Source organism: Falco biarmicus, chromosome 7 (genome assembly GCF_023638135.1).
Source record: "Falco biarmicus isolate bFalBia1 chromosome 7, bFalBia1.pri, whole genome shotgun sequence".
NCBI lineage: Eukaryota > Metazoa > Chordata > Aves > Falconiformes > Falconidae > Falco > Falco biarmicus.
The window spans coordinates 52686341-52707090 of NC_079294.1; the positions used below are offsets into that span (position 1 = coordinate 52686341).

Below are 20750 nucleotides of genomic sequence, written 5' to 3' on the forward strand. Positions count from 1 at the left end.
AAAAAAAAAAGTGAAATTCAAACAGAAGAAACCTGTAGGCTAGCTGAATCTAATTAAATCTTCTCTTGCCTCAAAATAATTGTCTTTAATACTTTTGATATTTCCCAATCGTTCTAAATATAAAAAAATTGTGTAGCAAAATGCTGAACAGTCATCATGGATCATAGAATTTAAGGTAGACTACTGGGTGGCAAATTTTACTGTCTTCTTGCAAGTGCTGGTTTTAGCTGCCTTTGAAATGGTGTATTTTTCTACTAAACTTTCCTGTTTAAGTTGGAGTTTGTGCTTTTAAAGCCTGAGCCATAACTTTGTTCTGCTACTGGCATTACAGTCTTCGGTGGAGCGATTAGCAGAGTTCTGAGTTTTCATAAACATTATACTGACAAATTTTAATTTTGAAAATAAGATGATTGGGGAAATGTCATTAACTTGCAGGTAGTGCAAAGCCTGGAAAAAAAACAGGAAAAAAATAACAGAAAAATGTGGATTTTATTTGGGAAATAATAATCAGTCCCTCAATTCCAGACATTAAAAATTAAAGCCTGCAGAGTTCTTTGCGAACATATTTATCAGGCTATGGTGTTGCAGTTTCAAGGGAAACTCTTACAGAACTCAGTAAACCATCAGCAAAGTTAATAAATACAACACTATTTCTTCTTGATTTGCTTACATTTTGGTCATCTTAACTGTCATCAATCTTCAGGGAGGAATTGCATGAATTTGAATCACATTTTAATTGGATAGAATATTTTTGAAAAAAGGATGGGGATTCCTCAGTGTTTTATTATTTTGAAATATTTATATCATCCCTATTATGAAGTTGGTTCAGCAATATGTCTGGGGTAAAGGAAAAGTAAGTAATCAAACAACAAACTATACTACTGCAGGTATGCTTCTCTTTCATAGAACGTTGTGCTGGAAAGACATGTATTTTCTTTTTGTCTTATAAGTCCTTTTGTAACTCATTTGAAATGAGAGAAGTGTTGATTTGTTGAAATTCATTGCAAAGCAATTATAAATGCAGTTGTGTTTAATAAAAGGCTGGGGACTCTGTTTTGATGGCAGGAAAGCAGTGGCACAAAAGAACATTGTCTCATACTATGGAGTTCTGAAACAAGAGTGCTAGGTGCTAGCAAAATGTATTGCAAAAAGAGGAGCACTGTGATCTAACCTGTTTATCCAAGAACAACAGCCAGTGCAAATGCTTGAAGTGATCTATGCTGTGAAATTCTCTCAAAGAGATGAGAAAGGTATCCTTGACCAATACTGCTTTCCTTTTTCTGTCCTAAGTACAACAGCTGAATGGACTGGTGGTGCGTTCTGCTGTTAGTGTTGTGCTCTCTTGTGTTTTGGCACAGACAGTCTTGTTTTTCTGCTACACTGCTCTCTGTAGCAAATAGACAGTCATTCAGGAAGAGCTGGATTTCCACACCTGACAGTTGTGAAGTGTGGTGAATGTGCTGTATTGATCCGGGGACCTGAAATTATTTTTGTCAAATCTTCTGTTTTCTTTCCTTCTTGAGCTGTAATTATCCAAATATTACAGTTTCAAGAGAAAATAATGTTCTTCAATACTTTCAGGGGATGGAGTAAGAACATAAACATAGACATGGGTAATAGTTCCATACTGAAGAGTATTCTTTCTGTCCACACAGATTCTGAGTAATAAGATTTTCATACAGTTCAGAAAAAGAGAAATGACAAAAATGTTTCCTTACAAGCAAACCTTCATACCAAATGCATGTAAACAGACTGGATCGTGCAGGAAGTCAGTCAAGCAAAGAAACAAAGTTAGAATTCTCAGATCTTTTTTTCCTACTTTCAAGCCTGAGATGTATCCAGATCCTGGGTTTTTTTTTAGTCTTTTCTTGAATATAGATTCTTTGTCTCTCTCTCCTTTTCAGAAATGGGACTTGATGTACCAAACTATCTTAAGGCTCCTCAACTATTGCTGAGCTCATCAGTTCTCTCTATAGCTGATACACAATTTTTTTGAGAACTCCATGCTTCTCTGTAGGAACTGTTCTTTATTTAAACTGTTGAGGATTAAGAATGACATTAGTAAAACGTTTGGGGTTCTTGCTGAGAATTTTGTAAGTATCCAGTTCAATCATGTAGAAAAAGCCATATCCAGGTGTTGCATATAGAACATTTCCTCTGGAACCATTGTTACTTCAAAAGTCCGTGTGAGTTTGGACACTGTGCTCAGCATCTGCAAGTCCCTGACTTTCCACTCGGGTGTCAGACTCATTTTATGTGTCCTTGCCAGATCACCAGCACTGAACAGATGACATTGCTCTGTTCTGCTGGGACAAAGTCAATCCATGTTAGTGGCTTCTTTAATGTTTTAGAAGTGATTATTTTATTTGGGGCAGTGGCTCCAGCCAATTCCAGTCTCTTCATAGTGATAGTGGTCAGGTAAAGATAAGCAGTCCCTTTGTAAGACAAATTAGACTCTAATCTTTCCACATTCTGTGCCTAATTTAACTGAAAAAAAAAAATAATTTCTGAATTTGGTTCTCAGAAGTTGTATTACCTTCTCCAACCTTCATTTCAGGTAATACTGGTTACCACTTCTATGTGCTATTAGCTCTTATGTATCTAATCTAAACCAAATCTATCTAATGGGCCTCATCTATGCATCTGAAACATGTAATTCTACCGTATTCTTTTGTTAGATTTTGCTTTTCAAGGAATAGAAGAGTAGGAAATTGGAGTAGACTAGGGAACCGGCAGATCTGAAGGAAAAGGAGGAAATAAAATGTTCTCTTGTTCCACTTTACATTGCCAATCTAAAAATCTTTTGATGGCAAAATTCACTTCTAACTATTTAGTTATTTGTTGCAAGAATAGATCCGTCTTGGATACTCCTTTTACCAGCTTCACAGAACTGATTTCTCTGTGTGTTCCCTGATGCGCAACTTGGAAAAGAAAACCCTGGCTTAGATGGCTAAAGTTTTAAGTCGCAGATGCTGTTGTGTTGCTGTCTTGAAGCTGCAGCTTGTGCTGTGTAAGTGCTTTGGTTCCTACTAAACTCAGTGTCTGCTTTGACAAGGGGGTTTTCTGGGTTGTAAATAAGCCCAAGCATCTCTCACCCTCCCTCCCAGTACCTGCTCTGGGTTCATCCTTTGCAAAGAAATCTGAATCCTTCTAGTTTGTTTTACACATCTGCGTAGGATGTCTGCTGTCCTCCCGCAGGGCTGGTGATGGCATCGCCCAAAGCGTAACAAACTACTGCTTACAAGTTTTTAGGAAACTGCCTTGTTTGGGATGTAAGCAATGTCCCAGAACTTTCCGGTAATGATGAGGTGGTTATCAACCGAAAACAAATCTCACTTTTAATCTTCTGATGCAGTTAATGTAACGTGTAGTCAGAGGGGTAAGACAGAAACGTTATTCTACTTTATTTAAGCATCATCTTGGCTACTGCTGTGGTACTATTTTTACAGAAGTGTGTTGGCTTATTATACAGCAGTGGCATTTAGTATTGCAAATAACTGGGACAATTACCTGTCACTACAGGCAGCTTACTCTTGAATCCATCATTTGGCAGTTACTGTTAATTTTAGGCTAAGTTAAGACTCTGTACCATTTGATTGTAGTCTATTTGATTTCAGTATTGAATTTATCTTGGGAATCATCACTGAGATACAATTACTGAGATACAATTAATAAAAACTAACTGGTGTATTAGGATATTCAGGCTTCTTTGCCTAACATGGGTAGAAGTAGAAGCGTGTTTTAATGACAGGCAATGCTCCAGCATTTTGAAATTTAATTGCTAGTTAGATTGGTTATTTTATTAATAATTTTGTTACATGATAACAACAATATTGTTACTGTATGAGGTACCTGTTGTCAGGGAGTGAAAACATAGCTTTGCTTTTTCAAATGCAGAAAACACAAATATTCTAGTTCATGCTCTTTACCTCTGGTATATGCTTTTACAGGTTTTGTTACTTGCTTTCAGTGTGAACCAGACTAAATCACTTAGTTGTTATGAAATCAAAATAATTTTGCTAATTGCCAGAAGTAGAGTAAAATACTTCTGAGCCCTATTCTATAGTGAGAAAAGAGATGCATCCTCTTTTGTACGAACCATATAAGTCATGTGTTTTACCACGGAAAGAAGCTGTGCTTGTGAGGCAGTAACTTCACACAGCTTTTCAGGCCAGTATATGCAAACAAAACTTCATGTCTTAGTTAATTTTATCCAAGGTAGCTTCTCATGGAATTCCAGGAAATTTGTTTGGCTTGAAGATTCCTTCTTCACAGTAAAACTGTGTTTTTCTAAGGTGGGTAGTTCTAGACCTGGATGAAAAGAATTAAGTGTATACTTTAAAAAATAATATGTTCTGGACAGTTCAATCATCAGGATGCATTTTTAAGAAAAAATAATATTGACTGGTTCAGTTTAGAGGAAGAGTCTGTCACTAAAGAAACCTATCTTAATCTAAGAAGGCCTTAATATATTGTAGCATGAAAATAATAGTATAGAGCATTAGAAGGATATAGTTTAAACATTTCATACAGTATAAAGACTTTTATAGTATTCGTAGTATTTAAACACTACTTTAAAAGTTATTTAGCATGAAGTCTATGAGAATTTCTAGTCCACTTTTTTTACTGTTAATAATATGATGCACATATTAATGTGGTGTCTACAGTCTAAGCTAGTGGACACTGGCTACATGATGAAAATACCTTTGTCTCTTTAAAAGTACTACTATTTTAGATAAGGTGATTAGAAGCTCCAAATTTCTAATATATTAAAACTTTAAAATCAGACTATTTCAAAATATATATGTCATCTGTTCTAGATGCTGCATAGGCTCTGTAATAAATTTTTAGCATTGTGGAACCAAACTATAGCCCAGCGTAATGTCACTGAGATTCTCATGCTTATAAGTAAATCAATGTAGTTTTGAATTACCCCTTTTGTGAAGACAAAAAGAATTTCTGTAAAATTAGACAAAAACTATCTGTACTTGAGCTTTCAGTTGTATTAATGCGTGTAAGGGCAGAGAGCATATGGATAGGGAAGTTGGTACTGTTTGTGTAGCTAAAAGGAGGAGGAGCCTGTTGGTATGTTGTTGATAGAGAAGATGGGGAGTAGCTCCTTTCCAAGTTAATCATCTCCTCTCACATTTCTTCTTGAACTACCTCCATATATTTCAAGCATGAAAAGCTGACGCTGTTGGTTTCCCATAGATGTTAAAAATCTTTGGATCTTTATTCAAAGAGAAAAAAAAAATATTTTGAGGAACTCAAGTAAGTTTCAGTGTAAATTAGACCAGTAATATACTAAAAAAAAAAATCTCTTCATGAAGCAGTTAATTCTTTACAGAAGACTAGAGGATCTTTAACACTCTTACAAGCTGAAATAGCATTTGGCAAATAGTAGGTTTCAAGATTGAAAAGGGTCAAACACACGCTGTGGTTAAGTTCCAGACACTTATTTCCTGGTCACATTTTGCTAAATTTGGAACTGAGTCAATGTTCTTTGAAAATGTGTACTGCATGTAATTATGTTCCATATATTGTTTCACTGGAGGCTGTGAGATTTGGCTGTTCCATTTGTGTTCTTAAGTTATTTATTGTTGCTGTATCATAAAAATGAATTGTGCACTGGTGGTGTAATAAAGTAACAAATGTTTCATTTGTCTTATTGAACAGGCAGGGATTAAAAGGATGTCTTATTAAAATATCTTGGTTGAAAAGTTGTGTAAGTAATTAGATAAATTTTTATGGTGAGGTATTTTATTTTGTGAGGGAATGATCTTTCCTTTTATGCAGAAATTAAGAAAGATTTGCACTCTTTTCAGTGATTGTGGTTAACAGATTTTAATAGTAGAAATAAATTGTTTCAATACATTTTTTCATTGATTCTGAAACCATCTGCTGAATTGCTTGATACTATGATGGAATGAGACAATTTGTTGAAAACACTTTTGCTTCTTGTGATGATTAAAGCATCACCAAGGGGAGATGCCACCCAAGAGGAAGCCAGTTGTCTCTCTCTGTATCTCTTGGTGAAGCCATCCTAGTCACTACCCCTGGCTATCAAGAACATCTTTTGTAGGAGGAAATGGCAGGACCTTAAAGATACTAAGGGATACTTGTGTATCCTTGAATGCCATCTGACTCATCTACAATACTTCTTGTGAAACAGGGATACTCTGTGAGTTGCTGGGGGTAGAACCACTCATGACTGCAGTAAAAGTAACAAAGTTGGTGACCATCCAGTTACTTTATTTGTTGTATCAAATCTTTTGCAGTATAGGAAGGACAAGTGCTGGGGGGATTCCCAGTGTGCCTCTAAAAATGATAGCAAAGTACATCTTACTCATTAGAAATAAGAAAAAGGGATAACACATTGTAGTATTTATGCAGACGACTTTTATTTGAAAACTGGAACTAAGCAGAGCTGTATGCAAAATAGCTTTCTTCTTCCTAAAAGTTCAGCTTCTAAAAGCCCAGCCATTAAGAAAAAGGATTATAAGTGATTAAATTGGTTTGGTAAACAGTGTTATAGTGAAAACTGAGAAGCCTATTAATTTCCGGGCCATGTTCTTGTACCAGTGAGACAAAATCTCCAATTGCTCTTGCAATAAATAGTTACAACAGTAAGCATCTTCAAAGAAAGAAAAGTGATAAAAAGCACAGCAAAGAAAAAAAAGACATATCCCTGTCTTGCAGTATAGGGAAACACTAATATATGTATATTTAGCATTTCATTGTTGATACAGATATTTAAATACTATACTACTGTTTCTTGTAATGTCTGAATTCATCCAACGTTGAAAAGTTGATTGCAATTTTTGAGCAATGTATATAAGGGAGTATTTATATGATGTGACTTTAACCATATTCCTGGAATTAAGAATCCAGACTCCCAAAATAGTTAATGGAGACTCCAAAGTGCAACTAGAGCACCTTAGTGGAGCCTGTCTACATCAGTTAACTGTCCAGGGAGAACTTCAGATCTCCATTTGCAGATTGACTTGTTTGGCTAGAGTAGGGGTTCTGAAATTCTTGCACTCTGTTGTTTCCATCTCTTGGTAAGAAGAAAGGCTGATTAAATGGGTAAACCTTCAACTCTGCAATTAGGATCTACAAATCAGGGTTATACTGAGCTGGAATTGAAGTTCTGAAATCAGACGTCACTGGATAACATCATGCTAGCAAGCTGACAGGCATGCAGTCTTGAACTGATACCAAACGTCATGAAAGGGGGAAAGCATTTGTAGCCTGTTTTTCTAACAGTCTCTCTAATGAGACTTATGCCCATCCATCTGTGTATTGTTCTTTCCAGTTCCCCTGAAACCATGGTACTATTTGAAAAATAGTTAAATTGTCCAAGTTAATAAGATTTCTTACAAAATTTGTGAAAGTCTGTGGCTGATGGGGAAGAAAGACTGAAACTAGAACCATACTGTTTTCTACACTGTTTGACAGCAGTTGTCTGGACAGTCCAGTGCATATCTGGTTCTGGACTAAGTCTGGGATGTGCTGGTAGCTGCAGAAGTTTAGGGTATTAAAGGACAGAAATCCAAATAAAGCCAGGCTTCCTTCTTTCTGCTGCTCACAGAACGATTTCCCGCAAAGCTGATAGGATTTTCCAAATAAGTTTTCTACATGTGGAATTGATTTATTGATTCTGTGAATTCAGAGATGCTAACTGTGCCTGAGAGCATACTGGTATTTGTGGTGATATTAACTAAAGGTGGATAGATGGGTCTAGTCAAAACTGAAGAGATTGGCACGTGCAGCATTGAGAGCTGCCTTCTGCTTCTGAAAAACATCGGAGCTATTTGTAAATCCAGAAGGTCACAGGATGGTATGTTGCCTACCATTTAGTGCAGCTTCTGGTGTGCTCTTTATTCCTAGCTTTCCCCATCAAAATGCTGCTTTTGTTTTTTAAAGGCCTAGTGTCCTTGTGCAAGAATGTAGGGTATTTTTTCTTCACTGAAGCAGTGCAACAAATTGCAAATTATGTATAAAAATTAATTATTCCTCTTCACTATTTCACTTCAGAGTAAATAGTATATGTTGTGCTGTTTGATGTTATAGTCACCTTAGTGATGTCCAGGAGAAAGCTGTCAAGCTTAGAAGGGAGAGCGAAAGTGCTATAAAAACTAAACCCCAGGTTTCATCTTTATGCTACTACATAGAGTGAGCAAGGTAGCTGAAAAAGATTTCAGTATTTTTTTCAGACTGTTTGAAGTGCAGATGTGGGAGAAGAAAAATGAGCAGTCCTGCATTTTTCCTGCATTTCAGCCGAGGCAGATAGTCTGTTGACCTATCTGCAATCCTTTCATCATGAGCATTACTTTTTTCCATGTTAGGAAAGTGAAGTGATATAATTCTAGCAGTTTGGATACTTTCCTCAGCCAGGTTTCTCCACTAAGAAACTTAATATGGTTCAGCTATGCTAGTCCTTAACTTTTTGTCTCAATACGGAAAAAAAGGCCCTCACTACAGTCTTTGCTTCCACAGATGCATGTGTCTTCATCTCAGTAGTGTTTAATGGATAGATTAGTTTATGGGAAGAACAGAGAAAAATGTGAAGAAATCTGTCACTTAGTAAATTCTTGTCGTGGTTTGGAGGAGGACTGATAGGACAGAAAAACTTCCAAGGCCAGCGTTCAGTGGTGACACTGCTGTGTTGTGTGGGTGACATTCTATAATGTGTCTGGCTTTCAAGAGGTAAAGTATTATGGGAAAGTTTACTGTTCTCTGTAAGTGGCAATGGTAATTATAATATAAATTCTCTGAATCTCTTTCTGTTTGAGGGCATGCTACTTGGAGCTTGTAATTCTACCATTTAAACTATAGAGAAAATACAGAGCCAGATTTTCAGCCTCCTGCTGGAGGTTGTTTACGTAATTTTGGGCCTTTTGGCTATGGCTTTACTTTTGGAGACTGATAGTCTAATTTGATCAAGCAGATGTGGATTTATATATGTGGACTAGATATTCAGTCACATCAGCTGTGTAAAAAATCACAGGTCAGATTCAGGACTGTTTGAAGTTGCCGGAGAAGTTCTTCAGTTCCTCTAGTCTTTGGAGATCATCATCACAGAAAACATTGATGTTATAGATAAGAAAATAGTAGCTGTTGTGCAGTTTCTGAGTTGCATATATTATGTTGCACATACCCAGATCCATTTCTATATTATTTAAAACATAGATACTGGTGTCACAAGCTTAGTTCAGATTCAGGTTTAAATATTTGACTAGTTGATGGCAGTGACCTTTTCCTGACACCACCACTTTTACTTTGATACTGGTGGTTGAAAAAAATGAATTCTTATCAACTAGATAAAGTTCAGCTTTATCTTTTTGCATTTTAGAGTATTATGAGCTCCCCATAAATGGTTTGCCCTTCTATGTCTACTGACTGCAGCTCCAAGAAGTTAGCTCGTTCTGTCTGTCATGAAATGGAGAATACTGCTGGTTAATTGACTGGTTCAGCAAACTGGAAAGAAAGATGTTACTCCAAAACATTTGTAAATAAGAGAAAACTGGACTCAAATGAGTGAACATTGCACGTGTTCACTGTCTGGCAAACTGACTGAGGTAGTGGAAAGGGACTGACATTAACAATAAACCCATAATTTTTCGAATAGATTTCTGCAAAACTCAACAGGGAAATGAGAGTAGCCCTGTTTCTCTGCTTCTTGCGCTGTGGTTGGTCACTCCTTAAGCAGCTATTTTGATCAGCTTTTTTAATTGTTTTGCAGGTGATGGATGAACATGGTTTCCATAATTATTATTTTTCCCCCCTTCCTTTTTATGTGGTCTGTAGTCTTGCCTGTCTGCTGAGCATCTGTCTTACCAAACTACCAATCTGTTGTTTTGGGACCAATTCCCTGCATCAAATAATAGATTTTTGCTCTTTCCCTCCCCTCCCCCAGCCATTTGTATTTCATATAACACCTAACTGACATTGAAGATCATCACTGAGATCATTCCTGCTCCACCTCCACATCCTTTAGTTTTAAACCAGCAGTAACAGGATTCTTTCTTTCTTCCTTGCTTTTCTGGCTAATAAGCAGACTTGCTAGTCAGACAGAGCAATTTTCTGCCAATCTTCTTTGAAAGATTTCTAATAAATTGACTGTTTATTGTCCAAAGTGATGATACATTGTTTCTAAAAATAATTGGCAATGATTCCCTGTCAGTTTTGCTATGCATTTAGCTTCAGATCAGCAGCAGAGCAGAGTATTTTGATCAATATGTCTTTAAAATAAAGACAAAAAATTTAAATGTGTGACAGAGAATATCACTTTGGATGGCTTCAAGGATTTTTTGTTTTATGAATCTGTCTATTTTCCAGGACTTTTTTTGTTATTAAAAGCTGAGAAAAATACAGGTATTTCTGAAATCCATGTGTTTGAGATGTTTAAAAAATATATTTAAATAATTCTTTATGCAGTAGCGTGAACTGAAAGATATTTATGTGCTGAAGCTTTCAGTAAGCTCTATAAAACATGTTCTAATTCCTTAGAGTGATGTTGTCATCACATTTGTTGACTAAGGCTCAAGGAGAATACAAATTTTTTGTATTTTTCCCTCTTTTTCTGTCTGGTAGTCTATGATGAGCAGTTTTTCAGAAGAGATTGTTCTTCATTTTTGTAGTGCAGCACAGTGTACAGGTGCTGTTTTCATATGTGAATTTGGTACATAAGTTAAAAAAAAACAGGCACCATTACTTCCTTTAGCTGTTGCCTGTAGACATTAATATTCAGTGTGGTGAAGGCTTTTATTTCCCCACCTCTGGACTTATTTTGCAATCAATAGCGATTTCCAAATTTTCCTGGCTTTCTAAATTTCCTGTTTCACACACTGATATTTAACTCCAATTGTGTCCTGCTTTTCATAGAACGAAATAATAGATGATGACGACAGTGGCAATTAGAACTAATGGGCTACTTCTTAGAGATGTTGAATATCCATTAATCCTGTTGAAGTTGGTCACAACTGTTCAAAAGCTCTCAAAAATCAGGCTGTCCTATTTTAACATCAAACTTTGAATATCTGTTTCGTTGCTAATGTGGTTTTTTTGTGTACAATTTTTCTGCATGTTTCTTTATAACCTTGTAACACTTTGCTTGATTCATCAGCTTCCACTTCTCCTTGTTAAGTCTGAGTTTTTCCCATTTTTTGTTTTTGTTTTTAATATTGCCTGAATTACAGGAAACATATAAAGGTATTATGAAGGTCTATGACCATAGAGGTAGCTATAGCATATTGTGGTAAGAAAATTTACAGAATGTTACCAAATTGGTTTGACTAAATGAAAGAGGGATTTTCTTGCTGCTTAGGGCAGCTTACGTTTTCTTTAAATTTTGATGAAGAGCCATTCTTACTACTAGATAATTTCACACAAGACATTTTGCTTGAAAATTAAGTAAAATTTATAGCTTGCTATAATGTATAAACATAAGTATGAAAAGGAGTTGCAACACAAAAAGGAAACAGAGTTCAAGCAAAATGCAGAGAATCATAATAGTACAGTACTACTTTTGCTGTTATTTTTAAAAAAAGAGCTGCATGTTCTGTGTTGTCATTTGACCCCCCCAAAAATTAAAATCTTTAATATGCCAGGACAAAGGCACAAACAACAAAGTTTGCTGTTTCGTTATTTCACTGAAGAAAGTTGGGTTTACCTCTTCCTATTGTCCCCCAGGGTATCTCTAATTGGAGTGTGAGTGGTCTCTGACAAGTTTTGAAAAATACATTTACCATATGTCTTGTCTTCTGTAATCATTTCTATATTGATACTTCACAGCAGCACATAAATTAAGCTGTGCTCCTCATATGAACTGGACTAATACTGCTAATGTTCTCAGAGGCTACCGAACACCACTCTGATAAGTTTCAGTCAGTTTAGAACAGATCATATTCAAATCAGTGATGTGGAAGTAAACCCAGCCGCACTGTGTGACGTGGCCTGGCAGTGGGGGGCTCCAGTCCCTCCTGTCAAGACTGGTTCTTCAACAGCACTTCTAGCTGAAAAAAGGAGCCAGAATCAATCGGAAGCTTGGCCTCAGCTAGAAGTTTACTGTCAGAGATAGCATTGCAAATCTGCCTTCTGTAGGTACTGATTTCTAGAGTCAACCCTGATTTGATTTAGTCAATTACAGCAGTCTTCCAAACGAATTAATTTATACCATCAGACACACTTTTTATCCAGTGCAACTGCTGAGTTGGCATTGAAAAATAACATGCTTACACCTTCCTGTCCTCCCCTACCCTGGCAGAAAGTTTTAGAAATAACCCATAATTGAAAAAAAAATGGTGTTTTCCCCTAATCTTGATACTAACTTGCAGATTTTTAACATAAGCAAAGATTCCAACAATTGAACATGATTTGTAAGAACTGTGCTTTAATCCTGCTGGGGTGATTGTAGCAATGAGTGTCTTCAGAGTACTTAAAACAGGCTAGTATCCATTATAATTTATTATAGTCATATTTCAGTTCTTTTTCAGTATAAAATGTGATGCGTGACTCCTACAGCTTGACACCCTAAGCTGAGGAAGAGTTGAAGATTCGGGTTCTGATCAACTACGTTACTGACTGCTTAGTCACCAGTGTAGTGATTGAGCTGTTTGGTGGTCTTTAATACTGCATCTGTGGTGTATTGTTCCATACTGTGCAAATGGGAGGAGGAGTGCTTTCTCTTGATGTGTCTGATGCATGGTTTTCAGTTTTCCTAATGGGTCCTTCTCAGACTGTCAGTTACTTACCCAGTTTAAGAGAAACACACAGTTGCTATACTTAAAGTATGCATCTTCAAAATGTTGTGAAATGAATCATTCCAGATTCCATATCTCATATCTTTATTTTCTCCTTTGTATCTCTAGTTGTTCTAAAAATCTTGGAGATGACATTTAAGCATAGTTTTTAGTGGGAACAGGAATTAAGCCTTCTATTCTTAATTTATTTTTCCAAACTAAATGCAATAACTAAGGAACTTCATATCCCACAGAAATGAGGATGGGAGTCATGGGGTTGGGGGAAATAACCACTTCAGTTTTGCTGCATAATGTGTCTGCGTGAGCTCTTTCCTGCTGTAGCTTATTTAGCTGCTGTGTACACTGAGCTGATATGCCTACTGTTGAATTCCAGCAGATTATGTGGATGCCTGGCAAGCTAGGAACTTGCTATTCTTTGTACGTTATGTGCATCTAAGGACTTGCTTTTTGTACATAATCGGAATCTCAGAAGTTAAATTCTGCTGTTATTTTTAGCATACTTGTAAGAGTGGGCACTTTCCTATCAGTCTGTCACTGCAGCTATGGGGCGAATGCATTGGTGGGATCAGTATTTTTAAGGGGAATGTGGAAAAATGACCATAACATGTTTTGCCTTGATGTGAGGAACAATGCAAAGCGAAAAGTAACAGACAGTTAGGCGTTGTGTTTAAAATAGCAGCTGGATTGTCTACCTCAAGGCACGAATATGCTGAAGACTCCCTTAAAAAAGCCTGTACTGAACTCTTGATGTGTTGACTATGCACTTGACATACAATTAAGCATTTGAGCTTTTCTCTAATCTCTGTGTACAAGAAGATAAAGGATGCTTGGAGAACTGTATCAATAAGACTATTTATACAGAGCTCACAATGCTAACACTTTTGATGTCATTTAAGCTTCTGCCTGCATATCCCTGTCAGCTCAATGCATTGCACACATTTTCTGAGTAAAACTAGCATAAGACAAGAAGGGGAGAAATGTGTTCCATTTCTCACATGGAAGAACCAATAGTCAGGGTAAAGAAGAGTTTTTTTCTAGCTAGAGGAGAAATCTTTTCCTTCTTCAATAACTTGTGACAGACTATAGAGATTTAGGAGATAGATAAAACAAGAGATGTTATGCAGGGGTTACAAAGAGATTTCAAGTGATGAATGTTCAGTACAAAAAGAAAATCTGTCTGTGCTAGTACTTCAGACTGTGCTCAAGAACTGGTCCTCAAAAAAGTAGATCATCAAAGTGCTGCTTTGCTCTGGGGAATAACATAACTGTAAAATGTGTCCGCAAGAAAGTGAAACATTAGCCAGTCGGATCTTTTCTAGATGAACTGTGGACAGATGCTGTTGATCAAATTTTGTATCATTCCCCCACAGTTTTCAACACAGACATCTGTAGATGTGGCAGAGCTACTTTCCGTAACTAGAATGATAATTCCTTTGATGCTTGTAATTTCTGTTTAAGAGGACCAACATACTGATAGTGGCTGCCTTTAACATAAAAACCTCTTCCTTCAGGTGATCTTATTACTACTTAAATATTATTGCTTCTTTATTATTAGAGAGATCTTTTCCTTCATATGTTGCTTGAGTTAAATGAAGTCTTTGCAAAGAACCACTGAGCAATGTAGCTGTAAGTAAGGCCTTGTTCTGAACCTAGAATTTACACTGAAGAAGCCTGGTCTAAACAGAAACTAAGCACAAAGTGCTGTTGGCCGCCTTGGCCACCTGGGCACACTGGGGGCTCATGTTCAGCCGTCAGCCCCCCAGGACCTTTCCAGTTTCCCAGCCCCCTGCCCCAGCCCGCAGCTGCCTGGGGTCGCTGTGCCCCACGGGCAGGGCCCAGCACTGGTGGAACCTCACACGACTCGGCCCATAGGCCCGGCCTACCCAGGCCCCTCTGCAGAGCCCCCAGCCCCCCAGCAGGTCAGTGCTGCTTCTAGCTCGGTCTCTTCTGCAAGCTTACTGAGCTTAGATCACTTGATCCCCTTGTCCACATCATTGAATAAAGTGTTAAACAGGAGTGGCCCCAGCACAGAGCCCCCGGGAACACCACTCGTGCCCAGCTGCCACTGGGGGTAACTCCATTCCCCACTGCACTCTGGTCTTGACAAGCTGGCCAGTTTGTTGCCCAGTGCAGAGCATGCCAGCCCGGCCACCAGCAGCTGGTTTCTCCAGGAGATGCTGCGGCAGACGGTGCCAAAGGCTTTGCTGAGGTCCAGGCAGCACCCGTGGCCTTTCCCTCACCCACTAGGTGGGTCATCTCGTCATAGAAGGAGATCAGGTTCCATCAAGCAGGACCTGCTTTTCATAAACCTGTGCTTGAGCTCTTGCACACTGTACTATCAAATTAATGTTCAGTGAAACAGATGAAAACTAAAAAAAAAACACCCAGAAAACTAAAATTTGTGAAGCTGCAGTGTGTGTGTGTGAGAAATGACAAAAAGGGCTGAGCTACACGCATTTCCTTGTGCCCTAACAATCATAGTATCCATGGTAATATTTCAAATCACTTATTTATGACAGCAAACTAAAGGGAATAATTTGTAGTGTAGTTTAAATGCTACATTGTGATTTGCTAAAAAGAAAAACATGTACTGCAAGCACATACGTTAAGTCCTCTTTCAGCTGAAGTAGGTCAAGTGTTGGAACTGGTTTATTTTTCTGTGCAGCTGATGTACTGAACAAAACTGTAAAAATGTTTCAATCATTGTTTGTTAATATGTAGCTGAAAAAAGGTAGATATGTTGACTGTTCGATTATTTCCACAGCAGTGATAAAACTCACACCTCCTTAGCAGAAACATCATTGATTTTGAAGGCTGCATAACAGAGGTTTTTGTTACTTCTCCATAGCTAATAGAGTCTCTTAGCGTAGATATTTCAGTTTGTTGACGTGGTAAAAATGACAGTATTGAGGCATATTCACATTTGATAGTTATTTCTATCCCTTGCAGTCAAAATATCTATGAAAGCGTTAGAGCTATTAAAAGTTACTGTTGTAAATTGATGACAGTTTTACAGTTGTGTTTGGTTGATTGGTTTTTTTAATTTTTTTTTTTAATTCTGTGAGAGTGAGAAAGATGAGGGTCATAGGCTAATGCAGTTTACTTCTACTTTTATTTCCTTTGCAATGTATGAAATTATTCTTTCCATGTTATTCTGAACTTTAAAATAATCTGCTTTTGTATGAGGTTATCTGTGTTACATTCATAAGTAAGTTCCAGCAAAGAACTGAAGATTGATTTTTTTTGTTCAGCTGTATGATTCTTGCATAAAAATACATCACAGTGAAGGAGAAAAAAAGGCTAGGAATCTTATGAAATACTATATATTAGCTCAGAAACACCTCCTGTTGCAGCTGAGTTGTTATAGACAACTGGGATTTTTTGCATCAGGACTATTATCTACTGAGATTTGGTTTTTTCTGTATGTATTCTAGGAAATAATGAGAAATATTATAATGTTCTGTTTTCATATAATAATTTTTACAAATTCCTAAGATTTGTGGACCTTGTTATATTTCTGCCAGTTCTAAAGGCATTATTGTAAGGAATGTTTTCCATGATGAAAGGTTTTGGTCAGATATCTGTTAAATCCTGATTTTGATAAGGCTGGGCTCAGTTACAAGCGCATGGGTTTTGTGAATGGATTAAAAAAACAGTAAAACTGATTGTAAGTGCCTTTTAAAATAATAAGGTGAAGCTTATAGTAATTGGATTATGTATTTGCAGGCAGCAGGACTTACAGAGATAGGAGTACGTTATATGAGAAGGGAAGTGCTGTTTCTTTTAAAGATAAATAAATTCCATGTAATAATGTTCCTTCTTTCTTCATGTGTTTGTCCCTTTTATCCATGAAAGAAACCGGCTGTGTAAATTGAGTCTTCTGCATAACTCTTCACTAGTTGCCTTAGATTTTGGTAGCTTATGAGAAGAAAAACTTCCAAAGGTGTATTAATCTTAAGAAAGAGAACAGTTAGAGGAATTTTGAAGTGTGAATTACCATTTTCACATAGGATGGCCATCAGGATATTTTTGTACTTTTGTAATTTTTTTTTTTCCTTTAATTGCCTGGCTTGTGCCCAAGTAACCTTCTTAATGCATATTATTGTATATGGTAATTTATCTGCATTGAGAGTAGTATCCATTAGGCTCCTAAGGTCAAAGGTAATGTTTTTTGCCAGTTATTATTCTTCAGATAGCATAGAGTAAGTATGATGATTAACATACTACTACTTTTTTTTTTTTTTCCAGATTTCTCAGGGGACAAAATTTTGCTTATTCATACCTTCTACTGTGGCAAAACCGGATTATTTTCCTCACCAAAAACCAGCAGCATAATGCCCATCTCTCACATGCCTCAAGGAACTCTTATTTAAAGTCTAGGTAAGTTAAAAACTTGCTTAAAGGTAACTTTAATCAGCTGTGTGTCTATTTACACCTTAAGAATAAGCAGCCTTAACAGCAGAACTAATCTTAGCAGTCTGGCTTTTCAGCAGCAGCCGTTTGTTCTTAAATGCAAAGTATAGGAGGAAGTAACTTGCTCTAAAGCAGAGGCTGAACTGCTCCCTGACCACTGTGTGCCACCCCTCCGTGTTCTGCCCTCTCCCCACAGCCCCTAGTAAGAGCTGACTTGAGTACACTGCACATCAGAAGCTATGGGGTTATGCATGAGCAACATGATTGAAAAGATTATCTGCATTGTAAATGAAGACTTAGACTCCTGTTGCTATGACAATTAATTTTAGAGTTGCAATGTAGAAATAGGGGGCTTACTGAAAATGTAAGAAACAGCAAGTGGTTAAGCTGGTCTTCGTTCTGTTGGTTGTTAAGTTGCATCATTTTGTGGTGCCTGTAGGACCAAGTGTTTGACTTCTAATGCAATGGAAACTTGAAAAAAAAAAAAAAGAAATTCCATGTTATGTATATCAAATAATGGTTACTCGGACATACTGTTTTTTATGTACTGAAGTAAATTTTATGCATGCGGATTATATGATATATATTTTTGTGAAAGAAAACTGTGTTAAGACTTTTGCCCAGCGTACCTTCTTTATTTGAAAGGATGACGTTTGGAAGAATGTGTTCAATATTTGGAAATAGTATCTTCTTGTAGCGTCAGGAAAAATTTATAAATGAGGAAAATGAGGGAGAGAGGTAAGGAAAAAATTCTGGATGAGGAAAAGATCTAGCTTGTTCCTATTGCTTCTGTAGAGATATATTCTAATGGAAGAGATGCATGTTACTTAATGAAACTGCATTTAATAAGAGGCCACAGATTAGCATTTTAAAACCTAATTGTTCTATTTCCAGTACAGTATAATACTGCCTACTTCTTTGTCACTTTCCCAGATAAAAGAATAATTGATATTTGAATTTGATTTAAAATGAAGATCTTTGTTTTAGGGAAATTCCAATTTTATCAGTGGCATTACATTTCTCTCTTGCACTGCTGCTTTCTGCCAGAATACAAATAACATAGTGTTATGAAAACCCTCTGAAGCTCCATGAAAATACATTTGTAAAAATGTGCCAGCAGAACATCTGAGCAGATGAATTAATCTTCCTGCATGTGCATCTGACATAGGACTGGTGCTGTGCTTTTTGCTAGGCTGCCCTCAGTGATGAAGTGCAAGTAAAAGACCTCTCAGTTGTCAGTGTTACCAGTTTCAGAATATTTTATGGGCACTCATGTATTTTAAGGCATGGGATGTCTCTAACTTTCCATAATGTTTCTTTAGTTGGAGTGTGCCATAGCTCTAGAACACAGTGTGATCTTCTCAATTTTTCTTTTCTACTTTCTTTTATCTTAGCGTCCAGTAATAGGTTACAACCACTAATTCTTAAACAAATTACTTCAAAAGATGACTTAGTGGTGTGCTTTATCAATATATCTAGCTTCAATAAACCAATAAGCAAATAGTAGATCTTTTATATAAATAGCATTTTTGAAAACTGAGATGTAGCTGCATTTTTAAAATACTTCCTAGTTGGTCCCTGAACTTCAGTGGTATTCTTCCTAGAACTGAACCTGAAGTAGTTGAACAATTCTCTTCTCTTGGATAACAGCTCTTCTTCGATGGTTCCCATGGGGGTTAGTGTGTTGACTGAGGACTCTTCAGTGTAGCTTCCCTTGTTCTCTGTTAGTTCGGGGCTTGTCTGCACAAGATACTGAGGAAAATTGATGCAAGTTAACTAAGTGTAGGAGCTTAGAGAGGGCAGCTTAAATCCCAGCAATTCTCTGTGTGCACATTCCCATTCATGATTAGAGTGGCCTCCAGTGAATTTAGTTTAATTCACTTCAAAGGCAAGATGAGCCAAACCAAATTAAGGCCACATTTTTATTCCCAGATGAAAGTGTTTGCAAAGGAATTTAATGGACATGGACAAATCCAGTTAAATTAATTTGGGTTAATTTTCCTGAGGTCCATTGTGTAGACAAAACCTTAGTAATAATGCCCGATTAGAGCTTTTATTTTTCTTGTTCTTCACCTTTTGTTCCTATAACTCTGGTGTTTTGTACTTTAGAAGGTAGATTGCCCATAATTTTACTAGTCACTAAATGTTGTCCTGTCTTACGTATTTTAAGAGCCTAGATTTTATAATTACCATATAAATACCCTACTGTGCCATCAGGTCTAGTGCATGTTACCTTTTGTTAGATAGTCATCATAATTTTTGCTGCTTTAACTAATGACTTTTAATCTATCACTATAACTGTATCTGCTGTCAAGATCTTAACCATCCAGCCACTTTCTAAAACACTTTTTACAGATTTTGCAGAAAGGGGTGGTTATTATTGCAAATAACTTGTGACCACATGTCCTTTCTATAATGTAATTATGCAGTGCCTGTTAACGGAGTGATTTGCCATTCTGGTGGTAGAATTCAGTCAAGTGCAGCTGATTGAATGGAGGTAGATGAAAGATGCTTTCATGACTTAGGAGCTGGTCTTCCTACCTCAGTACAGACTGAGGAGCACTTTGATAAGTTTAAATGGTATGGTTTGTACAGTATGTTTCCTGAATAATAATTTGTTTCTATCATTGGAGTTCTGTGAGCAGTATGGGCTTAGTTGTAAAAAAACAGATTGTAAAATTTAGGTCCACTTCATCTATGATGAAAGTGTATAATATACATTTAGTTCTATGGGAGATGTTCTTCTGACTGAGAAGTTAAAAACTGGCTTTCATCTCAATATTCTTGGCAGCTAAAAATGGAAGCTATTTGAAGATAAAGGTCTATTTAAAACAAAGCAGGTGCAAAGCTGGCAAAGTAATCAATCTGGGGTGAGTACAAAGTATAAAAGTAAAATACTTAAGAGATATGCTCTCTTTAAAATTCTGTGCTAGGGGAGTGAGCGTAAGCATCTACTCTTAACTTCAGTTAAGTCTATTATGATCTCTGAGATTTGTTCTGAGAGTGTTTGGCTTAAGCAGCTTTATGCTTTATGTGAAAAAGCTGCCTTGTGTCCGGTGATTTACAGTCAAATTTGAATTTCTGGTGGACTGGAGTATCCTGCTTGCAGGCAGCATCAGTGCTGTGCAAGTTAGGGCAATGCTAGAGAGATTTTGCAGAAGCTGAAGGCCTGAAATCTCTGGGAACAATGAAACCACTGCAGAGGGAGCCAGGACCTCCTGAGTGAACAACAGGTGTGGAATATTTCCTTGTAACCACGTTTGTTGTTTGCCACTCAGTCACTTGAGAGATACGTTTGTTAGGAGACAGAGTGAGCTTCTGTTTGAATGTGTTTATTGGGACACTGCATTTTCCCAGCTGAAGTCATCGTGTCTAGGAAGAGCCTGTCTTGAGAACTGAAGAATTTTCTGGAAAAACTTGATGTCAAAATTTCTGTTCAGTTGTTTATCTTTATTTATGGCCTTGTGCAGTCTTGACAAATTAAGGTGAACATTTAAATAAACAAACAAAAATCCCCAAGTATATTTCAGATGTGATTCAGGTACCTGAATATGCAGCTGGTAAGTATTATAG

At 37.0% G+C, this 20750-nt stretch overlaps 1 protein-coding gene across 6 annotated transcripts in view; it reads left to right on the top strand.

Annotated features, from left to right (window-relative positions):
* OTUD7A (OTU deubiquitinase 7A) overlaps positions 1-20750 on the top strand; it is a 146914-nt gene that overhangs the window by 50117 nt on the left and 76047 nt on the right. For all 6 annotated transcript variants that reach the window (XM_056346789.1, XM_056346793.1, XM_056346795.1 and 3 more), the window contains exon 4: positions 17013-17144. The gene's annotated coding sequence lies outside the window, so the exon portion shown is untranslated. The remainder of the gene's footprint in view (positions 1-17012; positions 17145-20750) is intronic.